The following is a 17713-nucleotide window of genomic DNA, read 5'->3' on the forward strand; positions in this document are numbered from 1 at the left end:
CATCTGCAGTCAGCTAGGAGGCGTGTCTGCTGCAATGAGTGATGTTTGACTTAATTGGCTGGTGCTTAAATGGGAGATTGCAACGTAGCACTGCTAAGCAGTTCAGCATTCCTCATCTCAGCACTAGCAGCTCAGCCCAGGCCTTTGGAGATGCAGAAAGAAGTCACCCCGGGGAAAGTTGTTGGAACCCAGGGGCCTGGAGAGAAGACCAGCAGAGACCATCTTGTGCCTTCCACGTAAGAAAGAACCTCAGTGGAAAGTTAGCTGCCTTTCCTCTGAAGAACCAACAAAATAAATCCCCTTTTATTAAAAGCCAATCCATCTCTGGTGTGTTGCATTCCAGCAGCTAGCAAACTAGAACAGGTAGTAAATAATTTTTTTACTCTAGAACATAATTTCCTTAGAGTAAACAGGCTTAGTGTTTCTATGGTACTTTTCACTCTCTCTATTTTTTTCTAATATTACAAAACACCAAATATTTTTCCTTACATTTTTAGTAAGATGTAGCAATGAACATTATTCTATAGAGAGAAATTTTATGTTGAATATAAACAACTGAAATGTCCACATTTTCCTGTGAAGTTACACTACAAATAAAATACATGCACTCCAAGTGAAATTACAAATATGATTTGTTTTATAACAAAAATCCCAGAAATTATAGTTTTTCATTTCTACTATGTAAAATCAGAGTTTGAAAAACAACAATTATTCTGTTCTTCATGTAAAGATTCCATAGCATTATTGAAAAATTTTTACAATATTAGAACTGCCTACTAAATCTTTACTAAATGGGGTTTTTTTCCCTAATGCTCAGGTAGAAAAATCCTTTTCAACTCTTTATTTCTTGATGTTGACCCAGACAGTACCATCCTTACTTTTATGATTTTTTGCATGCAAAAACCTATTTATCACATTCATCCCTATTTATAGAGGTTAACAGGCCAGGACTGACATACTGCCACTGAGGAGTTTTTGCCAAAGGAAAGATAACTAATGATGGAGTTGTTGGATTTCTATCCATATTTGGCAGAATATCACCATATTCTTTACTACCGTTCTGCAGAGGTGTCATACTGAAAAAATCATCATGGTCATATTTTGGCAACTGTTCCAGAAAACACCTCATCTGTTGTTTCCTTTTCAGAGTTCCCACTTTGGCAGTAATAGTTCACATCTTATTAGCATCACCTGTTATGCGCTTTTAGCATTTGAGATTGGCTGGCTTTTTCTTCATGACATGTCTCTGGGTTCCTTTTCCTAGGGATCATCAATATATTTCCTCTGGCATCCTTCAGCAGATCAAGAACCTATAGCCATTGCTACCTCTGACCAGAAACCAGGTTTGTGCTTTGGAAGGGATGCAAAAAACACAATGAAGTTTCTGTAATTCCTTTTCCTGCCAGTCTTCATCCTGAATTAAACCAAGTAAATATTCTAAGGAATGCCTGTTCATCTTCTCAGATCCCATTGTCTCAATAATTGGAAATTCATTACTAATACCAGATTTCTGAAGGGTTTATTTAGCAGAAGATCTAGCTTTCTTTTGTTTGATATTAAATTCATCTTCACTTTCAGAATCCAAAATCACAGGGATATTTTAGTGTTGTTTCTTGTGCTTTTCCTCAGGTGAACTGATGTTTCTTTGGTACTTCTTGCTCTGGTTTTCCTGACAGCCCCAGCTTTACTTCTAATTTTCTGTTTTGCCGTATTCACTATAGAAATCTGATGAAGGCTGATACTTATAAAATGACTTATTTACTTGATCTTCAATTTTCTAGAACTCTGGTAACATTCTTGCATTTTTCTTAACATTTGAAGCAGCACATGTTTCCTTTTTTGGGGGGTAGGTCTTATTATTAATTTCTGGTTGAAAGTCAGTTAATCATGTTCACTGCAATTTTCCCTGCTGGTGCTATACTGAAATGCATTTTTTAAAGTTGTTGTGGGGTTACTGATGAAAATTGTGGTTGCATTTAAGCCCAGTTCTCTTTCTTTTTTATCTTTGATTCTGCAAAATATGCTACTGCCTTAATGGTATCAGAGGACAGATAATACTTCATGCATTTTTGAGCTATAATTTTTTTAGATTTAAGTGATGTTACTAAAATATAAGCTTCCTTCTGATTGATGGCCATGCATTTTCTTTCTTCATCTGAGAAAACTTGTTCTGTTGAAGTTAGTATGTCAATGGATAAATTTGATTCTTCTATTCTCTCTTGCTTTTGACTTAAAATTTTTCTTTTTGTTCTTCTTTCACAATTTTTAAGTATTCCAAAGGCAGCTTTGTACATTCTTTTTCTCCAATTAATTTCTGGTGAGGTAAGTCAGATTCTCCTCCATTTTGAATAGAACTGTTTATTTTGTCATCTGGGAGACGTAAGTGTGGTTTATTTGAATGGTTATTATGCTGAACATTTAATTCGGTAGTGCTGGAAACTTATTCTTCAGTTCCAAGTTAAAATGTTCAAGAGTATAGTACTCCTTGCTTTTTTTTTAATAATATGCAGGCACCTGGGAACAAACCTGGGTCCCCAGCATGGAATGGCATGTGAGAACTCTGCCACTGAGCCACTGTGGCCCACCCAGTGCTTGCTTTTTGAAGGACATGTGTTTGGTATTCTTCTGCTTCATTTTTCATTGATTTACACATGTCAGGGACAAATTATCTAGTTTTCTGTTTTTGTCTGGCCTTTCCTCTGTTCTTTTCATCAGCCCGTAATTTTTCTAGAAAATTATGAATGTGTTCTTTCTAATTTTCAGGAAATCAAAACATAAACTTCTTTTTGAAATAATGTGCATATCCTGCTTCTTTCATGGAGGTCTGGTCTATCATTCCTTTTAATATATATAAATGTTGCTGGATAAGGTCCTGAGTTTGTTGTAGTTTATGCACTATATAATTAAATTACTGGGCCAACTTTCTACATATATAATATATATATCAATGACTTTTTTCTTTGATTTTTAGAGAAAAGAGTTATCATTGATTTTAATCATCCATTCTTATAGTTGGATTACCTTTTTTTTAACTTTCATTTGTAATAGTTTGAGAGATACCTGGAGGAGGAAACTTCAAAACATTTCTTTTGGATCACTGAGGTATTGCTAAGTGATATTTTAGAGTGGCAAGCACAATTTTACATGTATATCCATGGAACCTGGAAGATTAATCTCTCTGGACATTGCTTTTTCATTTTCTTCCTTAATTTCCTGTTTTGAAAACCTTTGCTGTGTCACTTCACTATCAGAAACCAATAATTGACTGCCATTCTTAGGAGGAACACAATTAGTACTTAGACGGTTAACAGCATTTTGAGATTTTACATAGAATCAATGCCTTCTAAAACAAATGTTTCCTTTTTGAACTTATTGGTTGCAATTTTATTTTCTTTGAGAAAGGAATCTGTTTAGACAACTGAGAAGGAACTAATGCCTTATTGGGGACTTCTACAAGTGGAACATTTTCTTGTTCTTAGTTCAGAATTGGAAACTCATAAGTCAAATTTTGCAGTGGTGATTTATTTTCTTGTTGACATCATATCTTTGTTTTGCTGAAAAGAAAGTCCTATTTGATAATTCTAGAGGAACTTTTTGGACAGAGGTTGAGGTTATTTTTTGTAAGAAAGAGGAAGCTGAATTCTATTAGTCACTCAGTGAATAATCTAATTGGAATGATTTGTTGTTTTCCTTTTCTTCACAGTTAGGTATCCTGCAATAGTCTTTTCTCAGCTCCTTTAGGAATTAAAATTGTGTTATTTACTTTTTGATGGTTCCAACAAACTACCATTTCTTGATGCTTGTTCTTGTTTGTACGTAGTAATTTTTCTTTCATTCTTTGAAATATTTTTACTGGTGATTTATAGGTTGCTGTTTTGGGAACCCATCCCTGTTGGGCTTTATAGTACTAATATCAAGAAAACTGCTAGAAGTTATAGCCTTTGGTAGCATGGTAGATCAAAATAAACTTTTATTCTTAAAAGTCATCATTTCTAAGAACTGATTCTTGTTATGATCATGTCATTTAAAAAAGGGTTTCTGATATTTTATCAAATTTTCTACAGGTGTAAGTGTGCCTGAAGACAAGCTGTTGGGAAAAAATTGCATGCATGGGCACATTTATTCTTCACAAAGATGTTTCTGAAGACAAGTGAATTCCTGGATTGTCAAGCATGTTGCAGTCATCTTGTGTAAACTGTGATATTTTTAAACTGCATAGTAAATTAGACGAGTTAGAATGTATCCTAGATATAACAAAGTGCAGGGAAAGGAGTGGACAAATCAATAACAAATTCATTCTTAAATTTGTACATTATCCACAAGGCACAAACAATGAAAGCAAATACTAAACCATCCCTAAAGTAGTGCCATTCAAAAGAAATCCTCAATAAGTCAGTTAAAATTCATCTCACAATAGCAACAGTTCATTTTTAACAATAGTATGGCACACAGTACACATGAAAAAAAGTCATCACAAGGCAGCCAAGTCCAATATAATGCAACATCATATAAAATTCAAGCTTCAAATAATAATTGGTCCTATGAATAACAAGCTGGACACACTCCAGATGGATATATTGGGATATCTAATGTCCAAATTGGCAGCTTTTTACAATTCTGCTAAAGAGTAGAGCTAGTGTGTAAAGAAAAAGACAGGAACCAAAAATCTGAGCTATTGTAATGATGGGATGTCCCTGGGGATTCAAACAGTATGGCTACTGTAAAGTCATGGGCAGAAGTGACTTTTCTTCTTGTTTTGCAGTTGTAGTCTTTGTTTATCCTATAGATACTACAAAAAAAGATTTGTCTCTAACTCAAGTGCAACAACAATACTGAAAGCAAACTACTGCTGCTGTCAGTAGCTCATCAATAAAAAGGGTATTAATTGGTTAAATAAACCAGTAACTGCTTAAGATAAAATGAAACCAAACTAAATACTTTACATGCAAAGAGAGGGGCTGGGTAAAGAGAGGAACAAGTAAAAATGCATGCACTTTTTCCTCCCGATCATGTGCTACAAAGGAAAGACTAGGTGAGCCAAGTAAAGGATCATAGTGCTGAAAAGACATTAATCAAATTAGAGATTGTACAGTGGCACATTACTTTATATTAACTTATTTTAGTAATCAATATCCCACTAATTGCTAATACAAATTGATGCCCATCTTGACATGCACCCTCCCCCCAAATTTCAAGGTATCATACATATCATAATTGTGCTGCAATTATGTTGCCAGATAAGGGTTGGTTACATGGAGTGATTAACATACAGATGATCCATTGGGTAAACAGGAATCATGACATTTGAAAATAGTTAAAGAAAAATTAGGTACTTTCTATAGTCTGGTACCACTGTGAACATAATTGGGTGGTGATGAAGACAGTCGCTAGGCAGATGGGGAGAAGCTGCGTATACATCAGACCTCCTCAGGTATTAAGTGAGTTCATATGCTTTCCTGTTGGTGTGCCTCTGTGGACACCGTCCTTTCCCATGACTATAACCAATGCTCTACCAACTCTGCCGACCACAATGCTGTATGTTGGCTCTCCATCTCGACTCTATCTGGATGTCCATTGTTCAGTCACCATCAACGTTTAGACTATCTCTGATCACTGAGCCCTTCTTCGCACCAAGTCAAAACATTGGTAAAGAAACCTTCCCGGTCTTTTCCTACAGTCGTGTCTATTTCTATTGGCGTAATACTCTGGAAGATGCCCCCAGCCGTGGCTGCCCAGATGTATTTGGCATCGCTGTGGCCGACAATGTTAGCCGCCTGGCAGCAGCCATCACACATCAGGGTATCCACGGGGCTCTGCCAACCAGCCATGTTCGCACTGCAACCTAGGAGCAGCAGGCACAGTGGCAGTGATAGGGGGCGCGGCAGTGCAGGAGGAGGTGGGCTGGGGCGGGGTGGAGGCGTTTCTGCAGAAGTACCGACAGCCCCCTCCCGGAGGAGCTGTCCCAGAAGAGCTGCTGCGGGACCATAATGAGAACCAGCCGCTGAGTGTCTCCCGGCCAGCCGTGAGCCTACAGCGCAGCAGTGGGGCTGGCTAACCCACGGCAGGAGACTGTGGGATTGCGGGGCCTTCAGCTCAGGTGATAGCTACCGTTTTTTTCTTTGATTGCGTGTACTTTATGTCTTTTATCTAAGAAACCACTGTCTAATTCGTGATCTCAAACATTTACACATATGTTTTCTTGTGAAAATTTTATGGTTTTAGTTATTACATTTGGGTCTATGAATCACTTTGGTTAAACTTTACATAATCTTAGCCTGTTACCCCAGCACAACTTGTAAAAAGGCTAGTTTTTCCCCCTTTGAATGGTCCTGGTGCCCATGTCAAAATCAATTGACCCATAAATATCATGGCTTATTTTTGAACTTTCATAGCTATTCCATTGTTCCATATGTCTATTTTTATATCACAATGACACTGTTTTGTTTACTGTAACTTTGTAGCAGGCTTTGAAATTGAAAAGTGTGAGTAGTCCAACTTCTTCATTTTCATGATTTTCTAGGGTATCTGCATTTCTATATGAAATTTGCAGATCAACTTCCCAATTATACTCAGATTTTTTTTTTAACGTGGGCAGGTACCAGGAATCGAACCCGGGTCCTCTGGCATGGCAGGCAAGCATTCTTGCCTGCTGAGCCACCGTGGCCCACCCTACAGTCAGAAATTTTTATAGTAATTGCTTTGAATGTGTGAATCCACTTGTGAAGTATTGCCATTGTTACAATATTAAGTCATCTGTTCCATGAATATGGAATTTGTTTATCTTGAATCTTTAAATTGCTAAACAATTATTTTGTGTAGTTTTCAGAGTAAACATTTTATGTAGATATTGTGACATTTATTTCTAGATTATTTTCAATGCTATATATATTAAATTGTTTTCATTTCCTTTTAGTATTACTCCTTGCTAGTGTGTAGGAATAGACTGATATTTGTTTATTGATCTTGTATACAATAACCATGTTACACTCATTTACATTTCTAATAGGCTTCTTTATGAATTCTTAAGATTTTATGCATATAAGATCATGTAATCTGTGACTAAAAATAGTTTTACCTCTTCCATTCCAATCTGGATGCCTTTTATTTTATTTGCTTGCCAAGTTGCCCTGGTAAGAGCATTCAATACAATTTTAAATGGAAGTGGTGAAAATGGACATTCTAGGCTTGTAATTGATCTTAGGGGGAAAGCTTTCAATCTCTCAACATTAATTAGGATTTTATCTGTAGATTTTGTGGAGGTGTTCTTTATAAGTTTAATGAAATTTCCACTATTGTTAATTTGCTAATTGTTCTTTTCATGAAGGCTCATTAGATTTTATAAAATGCTTTTTTGCCATCTACTGAGATGAGTATGTGCTTTTTGTCCTTTACTGTCTTGACATGCTCTATTAATTGATTTTTTGCATTTTAACATTTTTTATTGTAAAATACAACTTCTATACAAAAAAAATCAATAAATTTCAAAGTCCATTACAACAAGTGGTTACAGAACAGATTTCAAAGCTCTGGATGGGTTTCAGATCCACAATCTCAATTTTTTCCTTCTAGCTGCTCTAAGACACTAGATATCAATCAGGAATATCAATATAATGATTCAGTAGGTTAGTTAAATCCTAATTTTTGTGTTTTAACTCTCCCTCCTTTGATCCTTCTACCAATCTTTAGGGATATTTTGACTAAGTCCATTCTAATTTTTCATGTTGAAAAGGGGTGTCAGCAATAACATGGGATAGGGGGATGGAGTTGGTTGATATTTTTGGAGAGACTGACCCATCTGAGTTTCAGAACCTATCAGGCCTGTCAGACAACTGAAGGTTTTGTGTTTCTGAAAAGTGAACTTAGTACATGAAAATTTTGTAGAATTTCAGAGCTGTTGGTGTTCTTTAAGATTAACAGGATTGATGTTTGTGGTTTGGCAAACCATGGCAATCACTGCAAGAAGGCTTGAGACGATTCCCTGACTGCAAAATCCTCAGACTGGAATTGCTTACTACTTGTCTAGGGGAGTGTTTGCCAAAATTTTCAATGCTGCACCAATATCAGGATGTGTATTTGTGTATGCATCCATAAAATAATAAGCACAATGAAGTCCTGAGTCCTGCTTATCAAATAATATCAAGCTATACTTTGATGTGATATGAGATCTTCAGCCACTGCCTCACTACCTCTGATATCCTCACTCTCTCTACCAGTGTGGGCATGGCTAGATCACTGCATATAAAAAATGCCAGGCCTGCACCCCACTTAGGGCCATTTCAATTGCCCTTCCCTCTTTCTGGAATGTTCCCTGCCCCAGATGTGATATGGCTTATGCATTTACATCCTTTAGGTCCATTTACAAATGCTGGCTTCCCAATGGGCCTTTGCTCACCATTCTTTTTTCAATCCTTGTCCCCTCATTGGCCACTCACTAGACACCTTCTCTGCTTTATACTTCTCCATCGCACTTCACCTCACCTGATGTACTTTATACATGCTCACTGATTTGCTTAAAGTCTTTCTCTTCCCTTGTAAATGTAAACTCCCTGAGAGCTTATCTGTCCTGTTTATCTGGGACAATGTCTGGCACATAGCAGTTCTGTATTGTGGGCTGTAGTGTGTACCCCCCCAAATATGTTGAGTCCTAACCCTGATACCTGTGACTTCATTTGGAAATATGGTCTTTGCAGAAGTAACTGGTTAAGATACAGTCACAATGGTTTAGGGTGAGCCTGAAATCCAATGAACAATGTCCTTGTCAGAGGAAAACTTCAGACAGAGAAAGAAGGGTGGCAAAGTTATGTGAAGCTGGATGAAAGTGGGTGTGGTTGGGTGAAGATGGAGGTAGACAAGGGGCACTGTAGCCACCACCCAGGAAAGGCCAAAGTCTGCCAGCCACCACCTGAAGATGGAAGAGGCCAGGAAGGGGACTTTCCTCCAGGTATGGGAGGGAGTGGGTCCTGCCTACACTTTCATTTCAGATTTGTGATCTCCAGAGCTGTGAGAGCATAAATTGTTATGCTTTTAAACTGCCCACTTTGTGGTATGTTGTTATGACAGCCCCAGGAAATTGCCAGAGTCCCCAGCAAATATTTGTGGGAAGAAAGGATGAATGAATAAACTTAGTACACAAGCCCAATGTACAATCTGGCTGGTGTGCTAGCCTCCCTTCTATGCCCAGACCTGCTTCTGGAGAGCCTGGACTCTGCATCCTGTACTGCCAAAGTAACCAAAGCTTTCAAGAGAAGCCAAGAACTCGATGTTTGAATGCAAAACCTGATTTTGTAAGGGTTAGTCACTAACTCTGATGTATATAAACAAGAGCCATGGAGACCAAATAAAACCCATGTGCAGGTTGAACATGACCCCTAATTTTCTCTTTCCATGACCCAGCTCAGAGTTCATGTCAGACACATCTGTGCTGGTTTGAAAAGATGTATGTACGCTAGATAAGCCATGTTTTAATCCTAATCCCATTTTGTAAAGGCAGCCATTTCTTCTAATCCCTATTTAGTATGCATCTTGAAACCATGATTAGATCATCTCCCCGGAGATATGATTTAATCAAGAGTGGTTGTTAAGCTGGATTAAGTAGAAGCATGTCTCCACCCATTTGGGTGGTTCTTGATTAGTTTCTGAAGTCCTATAAAAGAGGAAACATTTTGGAGAATGAGAGATTCAGAGAGAGCAGAGAAGAAGGATATAGCCATGAGAAGCAGAGAGCCCACAAGCCAATGACCTTTGTAGATGAAGAAGGAAAGTGCCTCTGGGGAACTTCATGAAACAGGAATCCAGGAGAGAAAACTAGCAGTTGATGCCTTGCTCACCATGTGCCTTTCCAGTCGAGAGAGAAACTGTGACTGTGTTCGCCATGTGCCTTCTCACTTGAGAGAGAAACCCTTAACTTCATTGGCCTTCTTGAACCAAGGTGTCTTTCCCTGGATTCCGTTGATTGAACATTTCTATAGACTTGTTGTAATTGTAATTTTCTTGGCCTTAGACTGTAAACTACCAACTTCTTAAATTCCCCTTTTAAAAAGCCATTCCATCCCTGGTGTATTGCATTCTGGCAGCTAGTAAACTAGAACAGATTTTGGTATCAGGAGTGGAGTGCTGCTGCAATTTGCAAATACTGAACATGTTGGAATGGCTATTTAAGTGGATAAGGGGAAGATTCTGAAAGAGTTGTGAGAAGCTTCATAGAGAAGGCCTAGAATAGTTTGAAGAGACTGTTGGTAGAAACTTGGACTCTAAAGATACCTCTGACCAGGCTCTAGACAGAAATGAAGTGTGTACTATTGCAGACTGGAAAGAAGGCGACCCTTGTTTTAAAATGGCAGATAATCTGAAAAAAGTGTCCAGTGGCTTTGGCTGGAAGGCAGATTTTAAAAGCCATGAACTTGGATATTTAGCAGAAGAGATTTCCAAACTAAATGTGGAAGGTGCCACCTGGTTTCTCCTCACAGCTTATAGTGAAATGTGACAGGAAATAAATAAGCTGAGAACTGAACTCTTGGGTACTAAGAAAGCAGAAATTGATGTTCTGGAAAATTCTGGGCTTCCAGGAGGTGAGACCCCAAAGAATGGTGCTCCATGTGAGGACTTGGCCAAATGTGGAACCAGCCAGCCATTTCAGGGAAAGCCAGGATTGGACATGGAGTTATCCAGGAAGGATTTATGGACACTTCTTAGGTCTGATGGGCATGATCCAAGGCTACTGCATAGAAAGTTGATGAGAGTGCTGTGGGACCTGTATAAACAGAGCTGCTACCAGTCTGGACTGGGGGGTTCAGTGAAGGGACACATTGGAGGAAAAATAACTTCAGAGGCAAAACTGTGGAGGCTGAGTTCTGAAGTCAAGAAACCTCGGGCCAGGAGAGTGGACCTACCTAAGCCCATGGAGAGGGTGAGTTTGCCCCAAAGGCAGATCCACCTCATGGCAGTGAAAGAATAATGCCACCTCAGGCCTTGGAGAGGGTGGAGCACATTCCTTGGGGTTTGGGGAGAGCCTGACTGCCACCACATTGAGGGATTGAGCATGTACCCCAGAGAAGGCAGAGAGCCTGCGTGCAGCCCTAATGCTTGAGAGGGTGGAGCTGAGAAAAAGGTGGTCTCCCCATTGGCCCCCAAGGTTGTGTTTGGAGAGAGGCAGGCCTCTGCATAGGCTCTTGGAAAGGGTGGGACTGCTGTTTCAGAAGTCCTGAGGATAAATGACTCTCAGACTTTGAAATCTAATGGATTTTGCCCTGCATGTTTTCAAAACTGTATGGGTCTGGTGACCCTTGTGTTCCTTCCTCTCTATGGAAATGGGTATATGTATCCTATGGATGTTCCTCTTTTATATGTTGGCAGCAAATAACATGTTCTGAGTTTTACAGGTTCAGAGCCAGAGGAGAATTTTGCCTCAGGACAGACCATGCCTATAAATGACTTGATGAGATTTTATAGTTTCTAATTTTGTATATAAATGTAGCTACTGAAATGGTTTAAGACTTTCTGATATTGTTATGGAATGAATGTATTTTGCATTTGGAAAGAGCATGTCTTTGTGGTGTCCAAAGGGTGGAATGTGCCAGTTGGAATCTGTGGTGGACCCCAGAAAAGCCATGTCCTTTAATCTTCATTCTGTATTGCTGGGTGGGAGCATTTTCATTGTTTCCATGTAAATGTGACCCATCCAATTGTGGGTGGTAACTTTTGTTTAAATGATATTTATGGAGGTGTGTCTCCACCCATTGAAGGTGGAGTTGCTGCTGGAAACCTTTAAAAAAGGAAACATTTTGGAGAGTTCCTTTTTTGTAGAACCATGAGAAAGCCAGCAGATGCTGCCATGTTTGCCATGTGCCCTTCCAGCTGAGAGAGAACTATTGAACATCATCGGCCTTCTTGAACCAAGGTTTCTTTCCCTACATGCCTTAAATTGGACATTTCTATAGACTTGTTTTTTTTTTTTTTTTTTTTTTTTTAAAGGAAGGAAAGAAAGACAGAGAAGGAAGGAAGGATGGAAGAAAGGGAAACATCTTTATTTTATTATATTTTGTTTGTTTGTTTGTTTTTTACATGGGCTGGGGCCGGGAATCGAACCGGGGTCCTCCGGCATGGCAGGCAAGCACTCTTGCCCGCTGAGCCACCGCGGCCTGCCCTAGACTTGTTTTAATTGGGACATTTTCTCAACCTTAGAACTGTAAACTAGCAATTTATTAAATTCTCCTTTTTAAAAGTCATTTTGTTTCTGGTATATTGCATTCCAGCAGCTAGCAAATAGAACACCATCCAAAGCTTTAAAATATGTTCTATAACCTTTTATTACAATGTCCTTTGAGATTTAATCATTTTTTGTATATATGTTATATTTTACAATAAAAATGTTAAAAATCAATTAAAGTAATACATCTTGTCAAATGAATAAACACAAGAAGCATATGGACATCTCAGTAGATAGAAAGAAAGCATTTTACAAAATCTAATGACCCTTCATGAAAAGAATAATTAACAAATTAACAATAGAGGGAATTTCATTAAACTCATAAAGGACACCCACACAAATCTATAGATAAAATCATATTTAATGTTGAGAGATTGAAAGGTTTTCCCCTAAGATCAAGACCAAGCCGTTCTCACCATTCCATTCAGAATTGTATTGAAGGCTCTTACCAGCGCAGTTTGGCAAGCAAATAAATTAAAATGCATCCAGATTGGAATGGGGGAGTTAAAACAATTTTTATTCACAGATCACATGATTTTATATATAAAAAAATCTTAAGTAATTCATTAAAAAGTCTATTAGAAATATAAATGAGTGCAACATGGTTATTGTATATAAGAAAAATAAACAAATATCAGTATTGTTCCTAAACGCTAGCAAGGAGCAATACTAAAATGAAATGAAACTTAATTTATATAGCATTGAAAATAATCCATAGATCACATGAACTGCATATGGCACCACTCTGACTGGTGGACCAGACTGATGTTTTGGGTCCCCTGGAATTGATGTCACTTCTGAACCAGTGTCTAACACACCCTCAAATATCTGAACATTTCCTTTTTCCCAATGCACAAATAGCTTAAATCAAATTCCAGTAAAACCATAAGGAGTTCAGAAATGAAATGATATTATGGCTGAATTTAGACTCCCTTGAAGGATTTGGGTGTGAATAGATTATTTACAAAATGATTTCAAGAAACACAGGCTAGAGAGTCCAAAGAGCTATGTAGGAAAGGGCAAAAACCAATAAATGATTCATTAATGAACAGAAACTACGAGGGCAACTTGTGCTGAATCCTACTAGGGATCTCTGAGGAATTATGTGGGAGACATTTTAAAGCTGCCCTTCCAAAGGATGTGGTAGCTGGGGTATTTATGTATCCATATGGTTAGGTTCTGAGGTCAATGTGGACATATGATTATACCTAGTTGTCTGGTCAGGTAAGCATTGGCTTGACCATTGCTGCAATTATTTGCTGGCTGGTTGATTAACCAAAAGGCTGGTGCATTAAATCATCAGTCAGTTGATTGCATCTGTGGACAAGCACATCAGCTGAGATAATCCAATCAGTATAAGCCTTTTAAGGGGGAAGAGAGACTCTTTCACTGCTTCCTCAGCCAATGAGCCTTTCCTTTGGAGTTCCCCCAGACCCTTCATCAGCCACCAGATTCATAGACTGCCTTACAGATTTTGGACTCTTCTATTCCCATTTTTGTGTGAGACCCCTTTATAAAGCTCATATTTATAGATCTCTCCTGTTGGCTCTGTTTCTCTTGAGAACCTTGACTAACAGAGTAATATTGAGGGACTCAGGACAGGCATCACAGAGGAGATGGCATTTGAACAAGGCATTGAAGGAATGGGTAAAATTTAACTCAGCCAGGTATGGTAGGAGGTGAAGAAGAGAAGCAGGAGGTTGAGTTCAGTTTTGATCCACTTCAGACTATTCAGACCACCCAACTCAAAATAAAAATCTATCCATTCCACTGGGCCTCACCTCATTCCTTTTCAACCTTACTTGATCTATTTGCTTCCATAGCAACTTCTAGCACTCTATACCATTTACTTAATGTTATAATTATTATTTACCATCCATGCCACCACCTCCACTTGAATGTAAGTTCCAGGAAGGCAGGAATGCTTGCCTGATATTTTCTAAGTTCCTAGAACAGTGCCTGGCCCTTCAAAGTTGCTTAATAAATACTTGTTCAATGAAAGAATGAGGTTGACTATCTAGTTTTTTAGTTAGTGGGTAGTAACTATATGTTTAATAAAGAAGAGGAAAAATCTGATAAGAGAATAAAATAAAAACATTAATTCTTTTTAGGGCCCATTTGAATCAGAGACAACTTGGACATATTTTAGTACCCTGAGGAAGGAAGAAGGACAAGGCATTGATGCTTGGTTGGTATGGTGTGTCTTTGCTGTTTAATTTGATAGTCAGCATCATACACTTGGTATATTTTCAAGGATCTTTCTCCTCAGGAAATCCATCTATTTTTATAATTTAATATACTCTGGCAGGCACAATAATCTCACATTTTTTGGCATCATCTATCCTCAAGGGTCTCAAGGTTTATGTGTTGAAAAGTTATTTCTCTTAGAGTTTTGCATTACTTCTTGAAACTGACAGCATCAGTCTTAGAAGCTGATTCTGCTTGGCAGCTCCCATCTACTCAATAGTGCCCTTCACGTCATTACTAAACTCAGAAATTGCTTTCCCCAGGACTCACTCTTCCATCCTAAATTACTACAGACCTCCTCCAACCATGCATATATTGCCACAGTAGGCAGAGGTGTGGATTGCAAAGTCTTTAGAAATGGACTGTCCTTTGGCATTGGGTCATAGGAGCCTTTTAAGCAATATTATCTTTTACATAGTACTGGTACTTATGTTAATTCTTAGATGATCAGACAGATATAATAAAGGTTCATATGAGAGTCAATGTCTATTTCTGACACTTTGTTTACACCTGCTTCACACTAATAAATTTCATTTCCCCTATATAGATGTATTAGCTATGGGCTGTGTGATGGTGGCTCAGTGGCAGAATTCTCACCTTCCATGCCAGAGACCCAGGTTTGCATCCTGGGGCTTGCCCATGGAAACATAAATGCAGATATATTTAGGGTTCTCTAGAAAAACTGAATCAGCAGGAGGTATCTGTAAAGATGAAATTTATAAAAGTGCCTTGTGCAACCATAAGGATGTAAAAGTCCAGAATCCGTAGGGCAGGCCATGAGCTGGCAGCTCTGATGAAGGTCATTCTCTTGAAGTTCATGTTCTGTTTTCTAGATAGTAAGATCAGTGTTTCTTTTTTTTTTTGGTACTATTCAATAATTTTTATTTGTCAGTAATTCTGCTTCTACCTGATTAGTGAGGTCTGCCAGTCTGGCACTCATCACCATGAAACAATATGACAGCGTCAGCTTAAAATTTCAAAAGCCCAGCTATAAGTCTCAACATCAAGAAATTTCAGGTTTGTAGAGTTGTTTGGAAGGAAAGAGTGAGTACTGAATAGATATAATTTAGACCAGGTGCTACAAAGCCCTCTCATAGACCACAGAATGTGGAGGGGAGTCATAGCTTCTGACTTCAGATAGAGCAAGCCTTTTAAGGGCCCCTTTGCCTTTTGATGTTGAAGCAGCAAGCGCATGAAAAGTTGGCACCTTTTGATGACTTCCTCTTAGTATCTCATTGTCTGACCATTGATGTTACCATTGCTTATTTCACACAACAAATGCTAATGCCTTTTCATCCTCATCATAACTAAAAATAGACACCTCTTATAATTATTATGTGGCTCTGTTCCTCCCTCCAATTATGAATCTGCCAGAAATCTTCTATATTTACCACTTCTACGTGAGATGTTCTTTGAAGAAAGAACATGAGAAAACATGCCTTTAGTGTTTACCCTAGTAAACAGTGTGATGCTCTTAGTTTTCAATGTTTAACTATAACTACAATGCAAAACTACACTTTTGGTACATAGATTCAATGTAAGGTTATTTTTCCTAAGAATGGTTTTGCAAACAAATTTTACTTTGCTTACATTTTTAAAATTATTCTACAAATATAACTGTTGCAAACCCAAGACAGATGAGAAAGAAAAACCTAGTGTGGACAGTTGTTGCCTGGGACCCTGGGTGAAAGTAGAGAAAAAGGGATGGATTAGGCTTGCACAAGTTGTTCTGTCTAAGCCCAAGTTAGCTTCAGCATCTACTGAACAATTGAGCAAGGTAATTCAGGTATTTGTGCTTGCTTTAAACTCTCCTTAGTATATGAGCCTACCATTAGGCCTGTAATCTAAGCCCAGAGACTCTCTAGTTCCATTTCTTAAGGAACAATATTTTTTGTCTCCCTCAATGATGGAGAAAGTTAGATACTTGAGACACTGGAGTTGGGTGGACAGCCTAGAGCAATAACTGCTCTTCATACATGTGTCAAACCATCCACTCATTTTAATTTCCTCATCTGCTTTGTCCTTCCCAGAACTTTGGTGGTATCTGGTGTTTCTAATTCTTGAGGCTTTCCAGGATGCTGTGGAGGAAAATAAAAATAGCTTATTTCTCATAGTGTCTCTCTAAACCCTTAGATTTGAATTTTTCATTCCGCTAAATCAGGTACTATTCTACCACTGACTTTCTATGTTCAGATGACATCACTTAGTTTCAGTAAAAATGGAATATGTGTTTCTGTATCTTGTTCTCTTTGTTGTTTGTGGGAATTGAAACCTGAAGCTGAGCTTTGTTTCCTAAGGACATTGGGACTTAAAGCAGGAAAGAGAGGGATGGTATTACAGGAGGAGGGAACATTATGGTCTCTCATAGCTAGTGTAAAGAGTATTTGTGGTAAGCACAATAATGCCCCTTCTCCCCTCCAAAGATGTGCACAGCCTAATGCCCAGGATCCATGAATAGGGTACTTTATATAGCAAAAGGATCTTTGCAGATGTGATTGGGGTAAAGATATTGATATGGAAAGGTTTCTCTACCTTCACCCAGGGTCCCAGGCAACAACTGTCCACACTAGGTTTTTCTTTCTCATCTGTCTTGGGTTTGCAACAGTTATATTTGTAGAATAATTTTAAAAATGTAAGCAAAGTAAAATTTGTTTGCAAAACCATTCTTAGGAAAAATAACCTTACATTGAATCTATGTACCAAAAGTGTAGTTTTGCATTGTAGTTATAGTTAAACATTGAAAACTAAGAGCATCACACTGTTTACTAGGGTAAACACTAAAGGCATGTTTTCTCATGTTCTTTCTTCAAAGAACATCTCACGTAGAAGTGGTTAAATATAGAAGATTTCTGGCAGATTCATAATTGGAGGGAGGAACAGAGCCACATAATAATTATAAGAGGTGTAGATGAACTCATCATAATCCCAAGGATCTTTGCAAATTAAAAAGAGGGAGAGTGAGACAAGGAGACTGTGGAAGCAGAGGTCAGAAAGGAGAGAATTTTCAGAAGCTATGCTACTATCTTCAAAGATGGAGAAAGAGTTCACAATTAAAGGAGTGCAGGCACCTTCTAGAAGCTGGAAAAGGCCAGGAAATATACTCTTCCCTATAGCCTCCAGAAAGAATGCAGCCCTATCTATCTATTTTGGATTAAATGACCTCCATAAATGTGTGCTAAGTTTGTCACAGAAACAATAAGGAACTACTAAGATAAATATAGGGGAAAAATATAGGCGAAAGTGCAACAAAATGTCATCGGG

General features: G+C 38.2%; 1 protein-coding gene and 2 pseudogenes across 2 annotated transcripts in view; 1 reads left to right on the forward strand and 2 right to left on the reverse strand.

Annotated features, from left to right (window-relative positions):
* LOC143648794 (uncharacterized) overlaps positions 1 to 11939 on the forward strand; it is a 130031-nt gene extending 118092 nt beyond the window's left edge. Inside the window, exons 11-13 of one of the 2 annotated variants that reach the window (XM_077119276.1) lie at positions 10 to 236; positions 1265 to 1343; positions 4065 to 11939. The gene's annotated coding sequence lies outside the window, so the exon portion shown is untranslated. The remainder of the gene's footprint in view (positions 1 to 9; positions 237 to 1264; positions 1344 to 4064) is intronic. The other variant, XM_077119293.1, reaches the window with a different exon arrangement.
* Positions 678 to 4174, reverse strand: LOC143647769 (mis18-binding protein 1 pseudogene; annotated as a pseudogene).
* LOC143648796 (profilin-2 pseudogene) lies at positions 5305 to 5828 on the reverse strand (annotated as a pseudogene).
* Positions 11940 to 17713: the final 5774 nt, after the last annotated feature.

This window comes from Tamandua tetradactyla, chromosome 10 (assembly GCF_023851605.1).
Source record: "Tamandua tetradactyla isolate mTamTet1 chromosome 10, mTamTet1.pri, whole genome shotgun sequence".
Lineage (NCBI taxonomy): Eukaryota > Metazoa > Chordata > Mammalia > Pilosa > Myrmecophagidae > Tamandua > Tamandua tetradactyla.